Source organism: Pristiophorus japonicus, chromosome 18 (genome assembly GCF_044704955.1).
Source record: "Pristiophorus japonicus isolate sPriJap1 chromosome 18, sPriJap1.hap1, whole genome shotgun sequence".
Taxonomy (NCBI): Eukaryota; Metazoa; Chordata; class Chondrichthyes; family Pristiophoridae; genus Pristiophorus; species Pristiophorus japonicus.
In genome coordinates, this window is record NC_091994.1 from 32,651,349 (window position 1) to 32,671,409 (window position 20,061).

Here is a 20,061-nt window from a genome sequence, read left to right on the forward strand (position 1 = left end):
TCAATGTTCAGCCATGAACTCATTGAATGGCGGTGCAGGCTAGAAGGGCCGAATGGCCTACTCCTGCACCTATTTTCTATGTTTTTATGTTTCTATATCAGGACATTGCCTGCCAAATTTATCAGGTGACAACACATTTCATTTTTTGTTTATTGTGAAGTGAACGGAATTATTACCCTGGATATTATAAGAAGTAAAGAAAGCGCAAAATGGAAATGTATTTAATAATTGTAAATCAACTCTTGCACTATTGATTCATAGCTAGGATCTCCTCAAAACCCACCTTCCTCCTCAAATACTGAAAGCAATTCAAGGTGAACCTTACACTGAGCTGGAAATTTGGTACTGTTGTTATTAGTACTGGCATGAAGATTGGTTGATTGCAACAGATTGTAGAATGCTGTTGCAGCTCTGTGTTTCTTGTCGCTGTTGTGATGATTACATACTTCTTATTTACACTGCTTGTTTGTCCCACCTTCAGGCTGCTGTATGGACTTACTCTACAATGTGCTCCTCAGCAACATCAAGCTCTTTTCAATCCAGGCCTGGTCACTGGAAAACCTCTCCAAATTATCCTTCCACCAACTAAAATGCGCATCCAATGCATTCAACTCAGTGTGCATTCGACATAAAGACCACACAGGAAGAATAACACAACTGGTCCACTGCTGATTTCGCCTAGTATTTTCAAACACAAGGTGGGGAGGGGGCGAATTTTAACCCCCAAAAAACGGGTGGGTTGGGGTCAGGTGTGATGTTAGTGTTAAAAAACAGAATCTCGACCTGAACCTACTTCACACCTGCCCACTTCCGGAGGCGTGAAGAGGGGCAGGCAGCCAACCCGTTTACAGGAGCTGGGTCCCCATTTAAATATTATAATCAGGCTGGCATGCCTCAGATTTAACCAGCTTTTCAGATTTAAATGTGACTGGTCGGGTTTCTCAGGCCTTGGAGAACCAGCCAGCTAAAATTCAGCGAGGACTGCTGGATCCAGGATCTAATGTCCCTGTCTCAACCACCCCCTGCTCTCGGGGACCCACCTACGAGGCCTCCGATCACTGCCCCCCGCCATTCCCGAGACCTCCGATCACCCCCACGAGGCCTCCGATCAACCCCCCCCTCCCCCACCACCAAGATCTGATCTCCCCCCCCACCATGAGGCCTCCGATTAGTCCTTCCCCGGAGACCACCGAACAACCCCCCTTCCCCTACCCCCCCCCCGCCTCGACCTCCAATCACCCCACAAGGCCTCTGATCCATTCCCATGAGGCCTCCGATCGCCTTCCCGGATTCCCCCAACCATGATCAGGCCCCAGTGCTTCCCTCCCTCCCCTGATGCTCCGCCCCGATCCTTGCTTTCCCCCGTTCCCACCATCATCATCATCATAGGCAGTCCCTCAAAATCGAGGAAGACTTGCTTCCACTCTAAACGTGAGTTCTCAGGTGACTGTACAGGAATTACAGTCTCTTTCACAGTTGGGACAGACAGTCGTAGGAAAGGGTGGGTGGGGAGTCTGGTTTTGCCGCACGCTCCTTCCGCTGCCTGCACTTGCTTTTTGCATGTTCTCGGCAACGAGACTCGAGCTGCTCAGTGCCCTCCTGGATGCTCTTCCTCCATTTAGGGCAGTCTCTGGCCAGGCACTCCCAGGGGTTAGTGGGGAGGTTGCATTTTATCAAGGAGGCTTTGAGAGTGTCCTTGAAACGTTTCCTCTGCCCACCTGGGGCTTGCATGCCGTGTAGGAGTTCCGAGTAGAGCGCTTGCTTTGGGAGTCTTGTGTCAGGCATACGAACAATGTGGCCCGCCCAATGGAACTGGTCGAGTGTGGTCAGTGCTTCGATGCTGGGGATGTTGGTCTGATCGAGAACACTGACGTTGGTGTGTCTGTCCTCCCTGGGGATTTGCAGGATCTTGCAGAGACATCGTTGGTGGTATTTCTCCAGCGATTTGAGGTGTCTACTGTATATGGTACACGTCTCTGAGCCATACAGGGGGGCGGGTAACACTGCAACCTTGTACACCATGAGCTTGGTGCCAGATTTGAGGGCCTGATCTTCGAAAACTCACTTCCTCAGGTGGCCAAAGGCTGCGTTGGCGCACTGGAGGCGGTGTTGAAGCTCGTCGTCGATATCTGCCCTTGCTGATAATAGGCTTCCAAGGTATGAAAAGTGGTCCACGTTTTCCAGGGCTGCGCGTTGATCTTGATGACTGGGGGGCAGTGCTGTGCGGCGGGGTCAAGTTGGTGGAGGGCCTTTGTCTTACGGATGTTTAGTTTAAGGCCCATGCTTTCGTATGCCTCAGTGAAGATGTTGACTATGACTTGGAGTTCAGTCTCTGAATGTGCGCAGACGCAAGTGTTGTCTGCGTTCTGTAGCTTGACGACAGAGGATGGGACAGTTTTGGATCTGGCCTGGAGATGACGAAGGTTGAACAGGTTCCCACTGGTTCAGTAGTTTAGTTCCACTCCAGCGGGGAGCTTGTTGAGTGTGAGATGGAGCGTTGCAGCGAGGAAGATCGAGAAGAGTGTTGGCACGATGACGCAACCCTGCTTGACCCCGGTCCGGATGTGGATTGGGTCTGTGGTGGATCATTGGTCAGGATCACGGCTTGCATGTCGTCGTGGAGCAGGCGGAGGATGGCGAAAAACTTTTGGGGACAGCTGAAATGGAGGAAGACACTGCATAGTCTCTCGCAACCTTTATAAGGTCAAAGAAGGCCATGTACAAGGTGCTGTTCCCTGCATTTCTTTTGCAGTTGTCGCGCCGTAAAGATCATGTCCGTTGTACTCTGTAGTGGACGGAATCCACACTGTGACTCCGGGAGGAGCTCCTCAGCCACAGGGAGAAGATGGTTGAGGAAGATTTTAGCGATGACCTTCCCAGTGGCTGATAACAGGGAGATTTCTCTGTAGTTGCTGCAGTCAGACTTGTCCCCTTTTTTAAAGATGGTCATGATTACTGCATCTCTGAGATTTCCCGGCACACTCTCCTCCTTCCAAATGAGAGAAATGAGGTCATGCATTCGTGCCAATAGTGCCTCTCCATCATACTTTAGTGCCACAGCAGGGATTCCATCTGCTCCTGATGTCTTGTTGTTCTTGAGCTGACGGATGGCCTTTTCTACCTCGTGCAGGGCTGGGGTTTTGCTGAGATGGTGGCGGGTAGCATGCTGCGGGATGGAGTTGAGGACACCTGAGTCGAAGGCAGAGTCTCGGTTAAGAAGATCTTCGAAGTGCTCCTTCCAGCAGGTCCTAACTGCCTCAGTGTCTTTGATGAGTGTTTCCCCGTTCTTGGCCAGCAGTGGGGTGGGGCCTTGTATGCTTGGGCCGTAGGTGGACTTGACTGCGGTGAAGAATCCTCGCACATCATGGCTGTCGGCCAGCTGCTGAATCGCCTGTGCTTTCTCCACCCTTCATCTATTCTTTAGGTCGCGGGTGTTTTGTTGAACCTCGGCCTTAAGCTGTAAAGCTGCTTTGCTGCTCCCAAGTTGGGTTGTTGTTGTAGGTTAAGAAATGCCCTGCGCTTGCAATTTATTAGCTCTTGGATCTCCTGGTCATTCTTATCAAACCAGTCCTGGTGTTTCCTGGTTGAGTGAGAGAGCGTCCCTTCACAGGCACTGATTATGGAGGCCTGGAGAGCAGACTAAGCGCTGTGGGCATTCTGTGCCTCGGGATCATCAAGGGTCGTCAGGTTAGCAGTGAGGCGGTGGCTGTATAGGGCTCTCTTATCTGGATCTTTGAGTGCCCCGGCGTTGATTTTTTTTTGCGGCACTGCTTCTGCTGCCATCGTCGCTTTGGGGCTATGTTGATGTTGATGATGGAACGGATTAGGCGGTGGTCCGTCCAGCAGTCGTCAGCTCCTGTCATGGCGCGGGTGGTGCGCATATCTTTGCGATCCCTGGCTCGAATGATGACATAGTCGAGCAGTTGCCAGTGTTTGGAGTGAGGGTGTTGCCATGATGCCTTATACTTGTCCCTCTGGCAGAACAAGATGTTAGTGATGACAAGGTCGTGTTCTAGGTATTTTGTCAGGAGCAGAATACCGCTGGAGTTGGTTTTCCCAACCCCTCTCTGCCGATCATGCCTCCCCAGAGGTCTGTGTCCTTACCGCCTCTGGTGTTGAAGTTGCCGAGGAGGATCGGTTTGTCATCCACCGGGATGTGGGACAGGGATTGTTCGAGGCTGGAGTAAAATCCCTCTTTGGCCTCATCTATGTGTCGAGTGTTGGGGCGTATGTACTGATAACTGTAGCGCACTGGTTTTGGGATAGGGTGAGTCGGAGAGTCATGAGACGTTCGCTAATCCCGCAAGGGGGGTCTCTGAGGCGGTCGGCCAGCTCATTCTTGATTGCGAAACCGACTCCATGGAGACGGCGTTCTTCCTCTGGTTTGCCTTTCCAGAAGAAGGTCTTCACCTTGTTCTTTGAGCTGGCCTGCCCCGCCCGCCGGTCTCACTTAGGGCGGCAGTGTCGACATTGATGTTTCTAAGTTCCCGGGCAACGATGGCGGTGCGGCGTTCCGGTCTGTCGCTGTGGGTGTTGTCCATGAGGGTCCTGACGTTCCCGGTCCCGAACTTCATTTTGAAGGGTAAAAGATGCCTGTGCGCGAGTTCTTTTAAAGTGGGGTGGTCGTTGCACACCGGCTACCACATGGGCTTAGCAGAGCAAGGTCTTGGTCCAGTGGCAAGGGGGTCCAAGATGACTGGAGACTAGGCTCTACTGTATGGGCCTAATTGCCTACAGTGGGATGCGAGCCGTAAGCTTGGCGCTGAGCAGGGCCCTTCGGTGAGATGGTGAGAAAACCGAGGCCTGGCTGAGGGCAGGCATTGGGAAGGTCAGAGGTCCACATGGTGGGAGGAGGAGAGGTCAAATAGATCAAAGTTACCACAGCCATTGTGCACACTACATGCTCGACAGAGACGCCGCCCTGAGTGGGGCCAGCGGCCAGGACGTCGCTGCAGAGGTGAAGGCCAGGACGTCACTGGTGGAGTGAAGACCAGGAGATCGCCGGAGGAGTGAAGACCAGGAGATCGCCGGAGGAGTGAAGACCATGATGTCGCCGGAGGAGTGAAGACCAGGAGATCGCCGGAGGAGTGAAGACCATGATGTCGCCGGAGGAGTGAAGACCAGGACGTCGCCGGAGGAGTGAAGACCAGGAGATCGCTGGAAGAGTGAAGACCATGATGTCGCCGAAGGATTGCAGGCCCAAGTGTTGGCGGAGTATTCGGAGACCCAAGCTCCCACCACTGATGCTCCAGCCCCAATTGATCTTGCCTTCCTCCCCGATTCTCCAGCCCCGATCCTCTCTCCACCCCGCCAACGATCCTCCTCCGGCCCCCAAACACCCTCTCCCTCCCTCCCTGCAGCCTAGTGTCTTAGGTCTACCTGCCCGCAGCCAACCAGACTCTCCATCTGGCTGGCTGTGGGTGGGAAACAGACCTTTGAAATGCTGATCAGGCCCTGCCGTTAAATTCGTCAGGGCCTGCGGGAAACCTGTTCTCCCGGTTTTCCCCGACTGCTTCCGAGCACCTCTGCACCCAACCCGCCTCCCGATTAAAGTTTTGGCCAAGATTCTGGGTACTGTTCACTTTTCCTGCCTCTGGCTTGCAGGATGAAAGTTGGACACTGCATTGTTTTTCTTGCACCAGTATTGCCTGGGCATTATGGAGTGTTCCTATATCTGGCATGCAGGTTAGGGTCTGGGCACTGCTGTGTTTTCCTGCCCAAGTGTGCAGGCTGGAGTCTGGGAGAAAGGACCACCACTATCCCAGGCCACTCTAGCACATAGGCTCTAATCTGGGTATTTTTATAAGTAATAAAGACTTGGGCCTGAATTCTCCTGCCATGAGCGGGTTCGCAGCGGTACTAGATTTCCATCCGCTCATTTGACTCTCGCACTAACTCACTAAAGTTTCCTCCTTGGGCCCTCATTAGCCATGTATGATGGGGTAGGAGCAGCAATACTACTCCAGACTGGGTGCCGCCATCGGAAGAGAGGGAACTACAATGCTGCCTTTAAAAAACTGAAGCCTACAATGTTAAGGCATAGGGGCCGGATTGGAAGGCGCAGAGACCTCCAGTAGGCTTCCTCTCTCCATTAATGGGCACTGGGGTCATTACCAGCACTACCCCAGGCCTACTGCTACCTTCCAACAGACGGTCCCTGGGAGTGACATTATCATGGGTGGATGATAGGGAAATGGGACAGGAAGCCAGGCCCCACCCCCTTGCAAGTATTTTCATGCGGGGGAAAGTAGGCCTGTGGCAGTTCCAATGAAAACATAGCTTGGGCAGTAGCGTGACTGTAGGCCTTACCTGACAGCCATGCTCCCTTTTTCTGCCATTATCCCACCTGATTCTGGGTGGGAGACGGAAGGAAAGTCCAACTCTGAATGTTAAAGCTGGAGTATATTAACCCTTAGATGACTGGCAGTCCAGAAAAGTCATGTCTTCCTAAACCAATCCAATTACCCAACTGTCAGGAATACACTATTACTGAAATATTATGCCTAAACTGGAAATTGTTGTTTCCTGCAGGTTACTGTTTTACTTGTTAGAGTTGCCCCTGGTTACCCTCTGCTGTGATTCTATCTAATATTGAAAAGAAAAGTTGAGAGCATGTCATTTCCCCCCCCCTCCCCCAACTCCCCACCCCAGAAAACTGAATTTGCTCCTATTTTCAGATTCTCCTGCGTCCTGTCACTCTCTGCCTTGGGATTCAATCACTGGCTGCCTATCTCACCGAGTCGCTGGAACTCCCATTGCTACAGTAGTACAGTCCCGAATCAAAAGTCAGTGTAAAATTGCTGAATTGACACCACATAGAGCATGAAGGTCTTCTTGTGGCATGTGTACAATGTGTATTGTAACACTGCTCTTTTGGTGAAGACACAGTCAAAGATATGAATCAAACATAGAATTACATAGAATTTTACAGCACAGAAACAGGCTATTTGGTCCAACTGGTCTATGTCAGTGTTTATGCTCTACACAAGCCGAACCCGACTCTATTTCATCTCATCCTATCAACATATTCTTCGAATCCTTTCTTCCTCATGTACTTATTTAGCCTCCTCTTCAATGCATCTATGCTATTTGCCTCGACCACATCATGTGGTACGAGTTCCATATTCTAACCACTCTCTGAGTAAACAAATTTCTCCTGCAATCCTTACTGGATTTATTAGTGACTATCTTATATCGATGCCCCCTAGTTCTGGTCTCTCCCACAAGTTCAGATAGCTCAGATGAATATGTGGCTTGAGGAGTGGTGCAGAAGGGAGGGATTCAAATTTCTGGGACATTGGAACCAGTTCTGGGGGAGGTGGGACCAGTACAAACAGGACGGTCTGCACCTGGGCAGGACCGGAACCAATGTCCTAGGGGGAGTGTTTGCTAGTGCTATTGGGGAGGAGTTAAACTAGTATGGCAGGGGGATGGGAATCTATGCAGGGAGATAGAGGGAAATAAAATGGAGGCAGAAACAAAAGATAGAAAGGAGAATAGTAAAAGTGGAGGGCAGAGAAACCCAAGGCAAAAAACAAAAAGGGCCACATTACAGCAAAATTCTAAAGGGGCAAAGTGTGTTAAAAAGGCAAGCCTGAAGGCTCTGTGCCTCAATGCGAGGAGTATTTGGAATAAGGTGGGCGAATTAACTGCGCAGATAGCAGTTAACGGATATGATGTAATTGGCATCATGGAGACATGACTCCAGGGTGACCAAGGCTGGGAACTCAACATCCAGGGGTATTCAACATTTAGGAAGGATAGACAGAAAGGAAAAGGAGGCGGGGTGGCGTTGCTGGTTAAAGAGGAAATTAATGCAATAGTTAAGGAGGTACATTAGCTTGGATGATGTGGAATCAGTATGGGTGGAGCTGAGGAATACCAAAGGGCAGAAAACATGAGTGGGAGTTGTGTACAGACCACCAAACAGTAGTAGTGAAGTTGGGGACAGCATCAAACAAGAAATAAGGGATGTGTGCAATAAAGGTACAGCAGTTATCATGGGCGTCTTTAATCTACATATTAATTAGGCTAACCAAACAGGTAGCAATGCGGTGGAAGAGGATTTCCTGGAGTGTATTAGGGATGGTTTTCTAGATCAATATGTCGAGGAACCAACTAGAGAGCTGGCCATCCTGGACTGGGTGATGTGTAATGAGAAGGGACTAATTGACAATCTTGTTGTACGAGGCCCCTTGGGAAAGAGTGACCATAATATGGTAGAATTCTTTATTAAGATGGAGAGTGACACAGTTAATTCAGAATCTAGGGTCCTGAACTTAAGGAAAAGTAACTTCGACGGTATGAGGCGTGAATTGGCTAGAATAGACTGGCAAATGATACTTAAAGGGTTGACAGTGGATAGGCAATGACAAACATTTAAAGATCACATGGATGAACTTCAACAATTGTACATCCCTGTCTGGAGTAAAAATAAAACGGGGAAGATGGCGCAACCGTGACTAACAAGGGAAATTAAAGATAGTGTTAAATCCAAGGAAGAGGCATATAAATTGGCCAGAAAAAGCAGCAAACTTGAGGACTGGGAGAAATTTAGAATTCAGCACAAGAAGACTAAGGGTTTAATTAAGAGGGGGGAAATCGATTACGAGAGGAAGCTTGCCGGGAACATAAAAACTGACTGCAAAAGTTTCTATAGATATGTGAAGAGAAAAAGATTAATGAAGACAAACGTAGGTCCCTTGCAGTCGGATTCAGGTGAATTTATAATGGGGAACAAAGAAATGTCAGACCAATTGAACAAATACATTGGTTCTGTCTTCACAAAGGAAGACACAAATAACCTTCCGGATGTATTGGGGACCGAGGGTCTAGTGAGAAGGAGGAACTGAAGGATATCCTTATTAGGCGGGAAATTGTGTTAGGGAAATTGATGGGATTGAAGGCCGATAAATCCCCGGGGCCCAATAGTCTGCATCCTAGAGTACTTAAGGAAGTGGCCTTGGAAATAGTGGATGCATTGGTGATCATGTTCCAACAGTCTATCGACTCTGGATCAGTTCCCATGGACTGGAGGGTAGCTAATGTAACACCACTTTTTAAAAAAGGAGGGAGAGAGAAAATGGGTAATTATAGACTGGTTAGCCTGACATCAATAGTGGGGAAAATGTTGGAATCAACCATTAAGGATGAAATAGCAGTGCATTTGGAAAGCAGTGACAGGATCGGTCCAAATCAGCATGGAGTTATGAAAGGGAAATCATGCTTGACGAATCTTCTGGAATTTTTTGAGGATGTAACTACTAGAGTGGACAAGGGAGAACCAGTGCATGTGGTGTATTTGGACTTTCAAAAGGCTTTTGACAAGGTCCCACACAAGAGATTGGTGTGCAAAATCAAAGCACATGGTATTGGGGGTAATATACTGACGTGGCTAGAGAACTGGTTGGCAGACAGGAAGCAGAGAGTCGGGATAAACGGGTCCTTTTCAGAATAGCAGGCAGTGACTAGTGGAGTGCCGCAGGGCTCAGTTCTGGGACCCCAACTCTTTACAATATACATTAATGATTTAGATGAAGCAATTGAGTGTAATATCTCCACATTTGCAGATGACACTAAACTGGGTGGCAGTGTGAGCCGTGAGGAGGATGCTAAGAAACTGCAGGGTGACTTGGACAGGTTAGGTGAGTGGGCAAATGCATGGCAGATGCAGTATAATGTGGAAAAATATGAGGTTATCCACTTTGGGGGCAAAAACACAAAGACAGAATATTATCTGAATGGCGGCAGATTAGGAAAAGGGGAGGTGCAACGAGACCTGGCTGTCATGGTTCATCAGACATTGAAAGTTGGCATGGAGGTACAGCAGGCAGTGAAGAAGGCAAATGGTATGTTGGTCTTCATAGCTAGGGGATTTGAGTATAGGAGCAGGGAGGTCTTACTGAAGTTGTACAGGGCCTTGGTGAGACCTCACCTGGAATATTGTGTTCAGTTTTGGTCTCCTAATCTGAGGAAGGACGTTCATGCTATTGAGAGAATGCAGCGAAGGTTCACCAGACTGATTCACGGGATGGCAGGACTGACATATGAGGAGAGACTGGATCAACTGTGCCTTTATACACTGGAGTTTAGAAGGATGAGAGGGGATCTCATAGAAAAGTATAAGATTCTGACGGCACTGGACAGGTTAGATGTGGGAAGAATGTTCCCGATGTTGGGAAAGTCCAGAACCAGGGGACACAGTCTTCGGATATGGGGTAGGCCATTTAGGACCGAGATGAGGAGAAACCTCTTCACTCAGAGAGTTGTTAACCTATGGAATTCCCTGCCACAGAGAGTTGTTGATGCCAGTTCATTGGTTATATTCAAGAGGGAGTTAGATATGGCTCTTACGGCTCAAGGGATCAAGGGATATGAAGAGAAAGCAGGAAAGGGGTACTGAGGGAATGATCAGTCATGATCTTATTGAATGGTGGTGCAGGCTCTAAGGGCCAAATGGCCTACTCGTGCACCTATTAAGTGGAAACATCTTCTCTACATCTACCCTATCAAACCCCTTCATAATTCTAAAGATCTCTATTGGATCACTCCTCAGTCATCTTTTTTCCAGAGAAAGGAGCCCCTCAGCCTGTTCAGCCTGTACAGATAGTTGTACCCTCACTGTTCTGGTATCGTCCTTGCAAATCTTTTTGCTCTTTATCTTTTGCTCTAGATCCGTTTTGTGATTATGGAGACCAGAACTGTGCACAGTACTCTAAAGGTTGTGTACTGACCACCAAACAGTCATAGTGAGATTGGGGATGGCATCAAACAAGAAATTAGGAATGCGTGCAATAAAGGTACAGCAGTTACCATGCGTGACTTTAAGCTACATATTAATCTAAACAAACTGGTAGCAATACAGTGGAGGAGGATTTCCTGGAGTGTATATGGGATGGTTTTCTAGACCAATATGTTGAGGAACCAACTAGAGAGCTGGCCATCCTAGACTGGGTGCTGTGTAATGATAGAGGATTAATTAGGAATCTTGTTGTGCGAGGCCCCTTGGGGAAGAGTGACCATAATATGGTAGAATTCTTCATTAAGATGGAGAGTGACACAGTTAATTCAGAGACTAGAGTCCTGATCTTAAAGAAAGGTAACTTCGATGGTATGAGACGTGAATTGGCTAGGATAGACTGACGAATGATACTTAAAGGGTTGACGGTGGATAGGCAATGGCAGACATTTAAAGATCACATGGATGAACTTCAACAATTGTCTATCCCTGTCTGGTGTAAAAATAAAACGGGGAAGGTGGCTCAATCGTGGCTTACAGGGGAAATTAGGGATAGTGTTAAAACCAAGGAAGAGGCATATAAATTGGCCAAAAATAGCAGCAAACCTGAGGACTGGGAGAAATTTAGAATTCAGCAGAGGAGGAGAAAGGGTTTAATTAGGAGGGGGAAAATAGAATATGAGAGTAAGCTTGCAGGGAACACAAAAACTGATTGCAAAAGCTTCTACAGATACGTGAAGAGAAAAAGATTAGTGAAGACAAATGTAGGTCCCTTACAGTCAGAATCAGGTGAATTTATAATGAGGAACAAAGAAATGACAGACCCATTGAACAAATACTGTGGCTCTGTCTTCACTAAGGAAGACACAAATAACCTTCCGGAAATACTAGGAGACTGAGGGTCTAGCGAGAAGGAAGAACTGAAGGATATCCTTATTAGTCAGCAAATTGTGATAGGGAAATTGGGCCCGATAAATCCCCAGAGCCTGACAGTCTGCATCCCAGAGTACTAAATGAAGTGGCCCTAGAAATAGTGGATGCATTGGTGGTCATTTTCCAACATTCTATCAACTCTGGATCAGTTCCTATGGACTGGAGGGTAGCTAATGTAACCCCACTTTTAAAAAAAGGAGGGAGAGAGAAAACAGGGAATTATAGACCGGTTAGCCTGACATCGGTGGTGGGGAAAATGTTGGAATCAATTATTAACGATGTAATAGCAGAGCATTTGGAAAGCAATGACAAGATCGGTCCAAGTCAGCATGGATTTATGAAAGGGAAATCATGCTTGACAAACCTTCTAGAATTTTTTGAGTATGTAACTATTAGAGTGGACAAGGGGGAGCCAGTGGATATGGTGTATTTAGACTTTCAAAAGTCTTTTGACAAGGTCCCACACAAGAGATTAGTGTGCAACATTAAAGCACATGATATTGGGGGTAATGTACTGACGTGCATTGAGAACTGGTTGGCAGATAATAGGAATAAACGGGTCCTTTTCAGGCAGTGACTAGTGGGGTACCGCAAGGTTCAGTGCTGGGACCCCAGCTATTTACAATATACATTAATGACTTAGACGAAGGAATTGAATGTAATATCTTCAAATTTGCAGATGACACTAAGCTGGGTGGCAGTGTGAGCTGTGAGGAGGATGCTAAGAGACTGCAGGATGACTTGGACAGGTTAGGTGAGTGGGCAAATGCATGGCAGATGCGGTATAATGTAGATAAATGTGAGGTTATCCACTTTGGTGGTAAAACAGGAAGGCAGATTATTATCTGAATGGTGACAGGTTAGGAAAAGGGGAGGTGCAATGAGACCTGGGTGTCATGGTACATCAGTCATTGAAAGTTGGTATACAGGTACAGCAGGCGGTGAAGAAGGCAAATGGCATGTTGGCCTTAATAGCGAGATGAATTGAGTATTGGAGCAGGGCGGTCTTACTACAGATGTACAGGGCCTTGGTGAGGCCACACCTTGAGTATTGTGTGCAGTTTTGGTCTCCTAATCTGAGGAAGGACATTCTTGCTATTGAGGGAGTGCAGTGAACCAGACTGATTCCCGGGATGGCAGGACTGACATATGAAGAAAGATTGGATCGACTCGGCTTATATTCAATGGAATTTAGAAGAATGAGAGGGGATCTCATAGAAACATTAAAAATTCCGACGGGATTAGACAGGTTAGATGCAGGAAGAATGTTCCCAATGTTGGGGAAGTCCAGAACCAGGGGTCACAGTCTAAGGATAAGGGGTAAGCCAATTAGGACCGAGATGAGGAGAAACTTCTTCACTCAGAGAGTTGTGAGCATGTGGAATTCTCTACCACAGAAAGTTGTTGAGACCAGTTCGTTAGATATATTTAAAAGGGAGCTAGATGTAGCCCTTACGGCTAAAGGGATCAAGGGGTATGGAGAGAAGCAGGAATGGGGCACTGAAGTGCATGGTCAGCCATGATCATATTGAATCGTGGTACAGGCTCGAAGGGCTGAATGGCCTACTCCTGCACCTATTTTCTATGTTTTTATGTTTCTATGTCTAATCAAGATTCTACATAAGTTTATCATAATTTCTCTGCCTTTGAATTTAACTCCTCTTGAAATGAACCCCAGTGCTCTGTTTTCTTTTCTTTATGGCTTTGTTAACCTGCATCAAATTACAATGCACACATTTTGGAGTCTTCCTTGAGCAAAAGTGGGTTTGGCACTCATAAACCAATCTCTATTCTACTATCCAGATTAGCACAAGCTACTTAAGATGCTTGCTGCAGGTTACTTAGTTCATATGAACTACAGTGGACCACTTACAGGGAATTAAACCCTCCCCCTCCCCCTCCCCCTCTCCCCTCCAGAGTGACACAAGTGAAAGTAGAATACTTAAATACAAAGCATCATTCACTCTTCAAAGTAAGAGATTGTTTTGCAATTAATGAAGCACAAGTAGCATTTCCTTCTCATTGGAAACCCTCAAAGCTGTTAGTCACCAGAAACTTACCGATAAAAAAATCTGCATTACTCACCGCCAACTTACAACTCATCAAAGATTTGCATTAATGAGAAACAGTTAACTCTCAACATATGCTGGTCAGTTTTACTATTTATTTTAATATAAGTTACTTGTTTGTTAAAGGCATCAAACAGATGTGGATTCCAACAAGGCTAAGCTCGAGACTAATTATTTTATACTACTGCTCCATCACAGTGGATTCCTGACAAATATGTGGCTATTTAAGTTGGCAATTTAAGTTCATAAAGTCTCCAGGTGCTGTAAACTGGCTGATTTGTAGAAAAATCACATTTGCACACTAACACAGGTAACTCATTTGTTTAGCCACATATTCACAGCCACCACAGAGTTCATTCACAAAGTTATACTTACAGTGATGAGCACTCTTCCGTCAGTCATGTTATGTTTTCATTCTCACAAAAGTCATTCCCCAGAAATATGATACTCTGCTGCGCAGCACAGTCTTTGATTGTGCAACACAAAAAATCAACAAACAGTTTGTTTAAAAGCAGCAACGGTGTGGCATAAAGCTCCCCTTCAGCCAAGCAATTCAAAGCAATGCCATGAAGTAACGTTGGATCTGATCAGATAACCCAAGGTCAGATATTTGGCAGGAAGCTGAAAGCATTGAAAAGCTGGGCCATGTGTTTTTCCACAGAGCTGCCACGTCTCATGAAGAGTTCTGAGCAGTGCCGGGCTGTGCCAAAAGCAGCCTGACAGACTTCGAACCAGAGAAAAAATGATGGGGATTAAAAAGACTCAGCCAAGTGCCAAAGGTGTGAATGCTTTAGGCTCAGAGATCTTTTGAACTGTCACAAACTTCTTAATTTAATCTGCCTGCTAACAAATTAAACTGATAAACTGAATAATAAGATAGGTATGTATGCATTTTGAAAAATGTGGTGATTGTTCAGAAATGCAGGTATCTCCTTCAAAATGAAGGTGAGTTGGAAGGTTTGGCTTGTGTGCATTCAGAGATCTACTTGTTTACAGAGCCGTACAGATATGCCATGTAGATCTGAACAAACCCCATGGTCCTGAAATGCACCCCTTGAGATCAGAACAGACTCCAAGGAATGAATCATGCTGGTCTCCAGGAAATCTTGGCTAAATTACAGGTTCTAAGCCACTTCCAGCACCAGAAAATTTCAGCCTTGGGGCAGATTTCACTTCAGAGTTAATTCAAAAGGAGAAGAATTTAAATGATCACTGGAATGTGTAACATAACTATTCATGTCCACCTGACTCATCTGTTGAGCTACATTCTGTTGTGCATAGAAGGAAAGAGGTGAAAAAGCATTTCTTCTGCAAGATCACTGTCTCTGTCTTTATTGCTTTAAACAGCACATTTTCTAACTAAATGATTGTTTATATCAAAGCAAGGAATTTACAATATCGTGTGTAAGACTAGCTTTATCTGCTGGATACATATATGTTAAATAATATAGCCTTAAGCACGACAGGGCCGATATTCCTCTCCCAGCACAGTCTGGAGCAATTGGTGCAGAGTGCATTGGAAATGTGCTCCACCAAAATGACATCTTCAGCCATCCAATCTTCTGTCAAGTGCTATTACCCTGTGAATGGAGTAGTTGTTGCACAGGGTGCGTACTATTGGAAGAGGGAGGAGGAAGTCTGCTTGAAAAGCAGCAGTAACATTAAAGCAGTAAGTTCCCTCATGAGAGCCAGGAGGAACTTGAATTTCAAATATACTGGGCAGTACTTTTTCCTCGACAGCTTCTGATGACTAGTGGCATGATTTTAATTTTGTATACACCTGCCAGAAGCCATGATTAGCATGTTGATAATCATTTTTATTTAAACGGGTCATCCCCTGTGAATGAGTTTGGACTATTGTGCTATGGTTAGGAGAACCCCAAGCAAAAATCTGGACACCCCTGCAGAGTGCCTTAGAGGGAGTTAGTAATGGAGCAGCAAGGCGGTGCCCAGCAGTAGGCGGAGGAACAGGGAAAACAAGTGTGGGTATGACTCCAATAATTCTCTTTTTAATCCAAGTGGCATGGAGTATGGCCTGGGGGAAGAGGGGAATTTTTGCTCAATGGTAATGAAACAATTGTTAGTGGCTCTGGAATGTGTCAGATGAATGACTTCAGTGGCTGTCAAGGAGCTAGGATACTTAACTTTTAGAAACATAGAAACATAGAAAATAGGTGCAGGAGCAGGCCATTCAGCCCTTCTAGCCTGCACCGCCATTCAATGAGTTCATGGCTGAACATGAAACTTCAGTACCCCCTTCCTGCTTTCTCGCCATAACCCTTGATCCCCCGAGTAGTAAGGACTTCATCTAACTCCCTTTTGAATATATTTAGTGAATTGGCCTCAACTACTTTCTGTGGTAGAGAATTCCACAGGTTCACCACTCTCTGGGTGAAGAAGTTTCTCCTCATCTCGGTCCTAAATGGCTTACCCCTTATCCTCAGACTGTGACCCCTGGTTCTGGACTTCCCCAACATTGGGAACATTCTTCCTGCATCTAACCTGCCTAAACCCGTCAGAATTTTAAACGTTTCTATGAGGTCCCCTCTCATTCTTCTGAACTCCAGTGAATACAAGCCCAGTTGATCCAGTCTTTCTTGATAGGTCAGTCCCGCCATCCCGGGAATCAGTCTGGTGAATCTTCGCTGCACTCCCTCAATAGCAAGAATGTCCTTCCTCAAGTTAGGAGACCAAAACTGTACACAATACTCCAGGTGTGGCCTCACCAAGGCCCTGTACAACTGTAGCAGCACCTCCCTGCCCCTGTATTCAAATCCCCTCGCTATGAAGGCCAACATGCCATTTGCTTTCTTAACCGCCTGCTGTACCTGCATGCTAACCTTCAATGACTGATGTACCATGACACCCAGGTCTCGTTGCACCTTCCCTTTTCCTAATCTGTCACCATTCAGATAATAGTCTGTCTCTCTGTTTTTACCACCAAAGTGGATAACCTCACATTTATCCACATTATACTTCATCTGCCATGCATTTGCCCACTCACCTAACCTATCCAAGTCACTCTGCAGCCTCATAGCATCCTCCTCGCAGCTCACACTGCCACCCAACTTAGTGTCATCCGCAAATTTGGAGATACTGCATTTAATCCCCTCGTCTAAATCATTAATGTACAATGTAAACAGCTGGGGCCCCAGCACAGAACCTTGCGGCACCCCACTAGTCACTGCCTGCCATTCTGAAAAGTACCCGTTTACTCCTACTCTTTGCTTCCTGTCTGACAACCAGTTCTCAATCCACGTCAGCACACTACCCCCAATCCCATGTGCTTTAACTTTGCACATTAATCTCTTGTGTGGGACCTTGTCGAAAGCCTTCTGAAAGTCCAAATATACCACATCAACTGGTTCTCCCTTATCCACTCTACTGGAAACATCCTCAAAAAATTCCAGAAGATTTGTCAAGCATGATTTCCCTTTCACAAATCCATGCTGACTTGGACCTATCATGTCACCATTTTCCAGATGCACTGCTATGACATCCTTAATAATTGATTCCATCATTTTACCCACTACTGAGGTCAGGCTGACCGGTCTATAATTCCCTGTTTTCTCTCTCCCTCCTTTTTTAAAAAGTGGGGTTACATTGGCTACCCTCCACTCCATAGGAACTGATCCAGAGTCAATGGAATGTTGGAAAATGACTGTTAATGCATCTGCTATTTCCAAGGCCACCTCCTTAAGTACTCTGGGATGCAGTCCATCAGGCCCTGGGGATTTATCGGCCTTCAATCCCATCAATTTCCCCAACACAATTTCCCGACTAATAAAGATTTCCTTCAGTTCCCCCTCCTTACTAGACCCTCTGACCCCTTTTATATCCGGAAGGTTGTTTGTATCCTCCTTAGTGAATACCGAACCAAAGTACTTGTTCAATTGGTCTGCCATTTCTTTGTTCCCCGTTATGACTTCCCCTGATTCTGACTGCAGGGGACCTACGTTTGTCTTTACTAACCTTTTTCTCTTTACATACCTATAGAAACTTTTGCAATCCACCTTAATGTTCCCTGCAAGCTTCTTCTCGTACTCCATTTTCCCTGCCCTAATCAAACCCTTTGTCCTCCTTTGCTGAGTTCTAAATTTCTCCCAGTCCCCAGGTTCGCTGCTATTTCTGGCCAATTTGTATGCCACTTCCTTGGCTTTAATACTATCCCTGATTTCCCTAGATAGCCACGGTTGAGCCACCTTCCCTTTTTTATTTTTACGCCAGACAGGTGGGAGTCACTGGTGGGAGTAGTCTACAGGCCCCTAAACAATAGCAACTCTGTGGCACAGAGTATAAATCAAGAAATAATGGAGGCTTGTAAGAAAGGTACAGCATTAATCATGGGCGATTTTAATCTTCATATTGATTGGACAAATTAGCAATGGTAACCATGAGGAAGAGTTCAGAGAGTGTATACGTGATGAATTACAATTGTTGTAATTGTTGTAATTCATCCATGCGGTCTCTAAATGTCTGCCATTGCCCATCCACAGTCAACCCCCTAAGTATCATTCGCCAATCTATCCTAGCCAATTCACGCCTCATACCTTCAAAGTTACCCTTCTTTAAGTTCTGGTCTCTGAATTTACTATTTCATTCTCCATCCTAATGCAGAATTCCACCATATTATGGTCACTCTTCCCCAAGGGGCCTCGCACAATGAGATTGCTAATTAATCCTCTCTCATTACTTAGATAGACAAACTGGAAAAGGCAGAGGGGAAGCCCTGAAAATAAAGGATGGGATAAAGACAGTAGAGAGAAAGGATCTCAGCTCCGAAAATCAAGAAGTAGAATCAGTTTGGATGCAGCTAAGAAACAGCAAGGGGCAGAAAACACTGGTGGGAGTTGTTTAATAGGCCCCCAAACAGTAGTTGTAATGTAGCGCACAGTATAAATCAGGAAATTAGAGGTGCATGTAACAACGGTAATACAGTAATCATGAGGGACTTTAATCTATAAATAGACTGGGCAAATCAAATTTGTAGTAATAATGTGGAAGACATAATAATGTGGAGGCAAAAGTGCAGGGTAGCGATAGGGATAAAGATAACCAGAGTGGGACAAGTAGGGACAGAGCGTATACACATAAGACAGAATTAAAAGCTCTTTATCTGAACGCACAAAGCATTCGTAACAAGAGTTGATGGCACAAATAGAAATAAATGGGTATGATCTGATTGCCATTTGACCAAGGCTGGGAACTAAATACTCAGGGGTATTTGCCATTTCGTAAGGATAGGCAGAAAGGAAAAGGAGGTGGGGTAGCTCTGTTAATAAAGGATGAGATCAGCGCAGTAGTAAGAAATTATATTGGCTCAGAAGATCAAGATGTAGAATCAGTTTGGGTTGAGATAAGAAGTAATAAGGAAAATAAGTCACTGGTGGGAGTAGTCTACAGGCCCCTAAACAATAGCAACTCTGTGGCACAGAGTATAAATCAAGAAATAATGGAGGCTTGTAAGAAAGGTACAGCATTAATCATGGGCGATTTTAATCTTCATATTGATTGGACAAATTAGCAATGGTAACCATGAGGAAGAGTTCAGAGAGTGTATACGTGATGGTTTCTTGGAACAATACATTGTGGAACCAACCTGTCATGTATCTCACACTACTGTATATAACTGTATCTAACAATGATATACATGACTGTAACTAGATATGACCTGTAACAATAAGCATACCTTACCACCAGGGGTGCACTTGCAGGAGACACTCCATACCTGCCCCACTGTGGTATATAAAAGGAGGTCTCAGGAAAGTGCAGGACTGGAGAGCTGGAATTAAAGGTGCAGGTCTTGAGTGGCCTTGACTTCAGCATGTGTCTCGTGTAAGTCAGTACATTAGAGTCAGGACTTAACAGTGGCCTCGAGGATGGGATCACAGAATCCACAGAATGGCTACCAACAGCTCAGATGAGAAATACAATGCTGGAGACTATTGGGATGACTTTATAGAAACGCTCCAGCAAAGCTTTGTGACCAAAGACTGGCTGGGTGACGATAAGGCAGACAAGAGAAGAGCCCATCTCTTGACCAGCTGTGGCTCGAAAACATACGCTTTAGTGAAGGACCTGCTGGCACCCGAGAAACCAGCAAGCAAGTCGGTTGAGGAGTTGAGCACACTGGTGAGAAGCCAGCGAGCAGCCTACACATGGCCAGACACAGGTTCTACAACTGCAGACGCTGTGTGGGCCAAAGCATACCCGACTTCATGGCGGAACTTCAGAGGCTGGCCAGTTCATGTGAGTTCCCCAATGAACTAAGGAGAGAAGTACTGAGAGACTTTTTTATTGAAGGAATAGGCCACACAGGCA

The 20,061-nt window shown here is 46.2% G+C and overlaps 1 protein-coding gene across 1 annotated transcript in view; it reads right to left on the reverse strand.

Moving 5' to 3' along the window:
• The window catches only part of slc1a6 (solute carrier family 1 member 6), a 164,142-nt gene extending 149,865 nt beyond the window's left edge, over nucleotides 1–14,277 (reverse strand). Inside the window, exon 1 of the mRNA XM_070859838.1 lies at nucleotides 14,116–14,277. The gene's annotated coding sequence lies outside the window, so the exon portion shown is untranslated. The remainder of the gene's footprint in view (nucleotides 1–14,115) is intronic.
• Nucleotides 14,278–20,061: the final 5,784 nt, after the last annotated feature.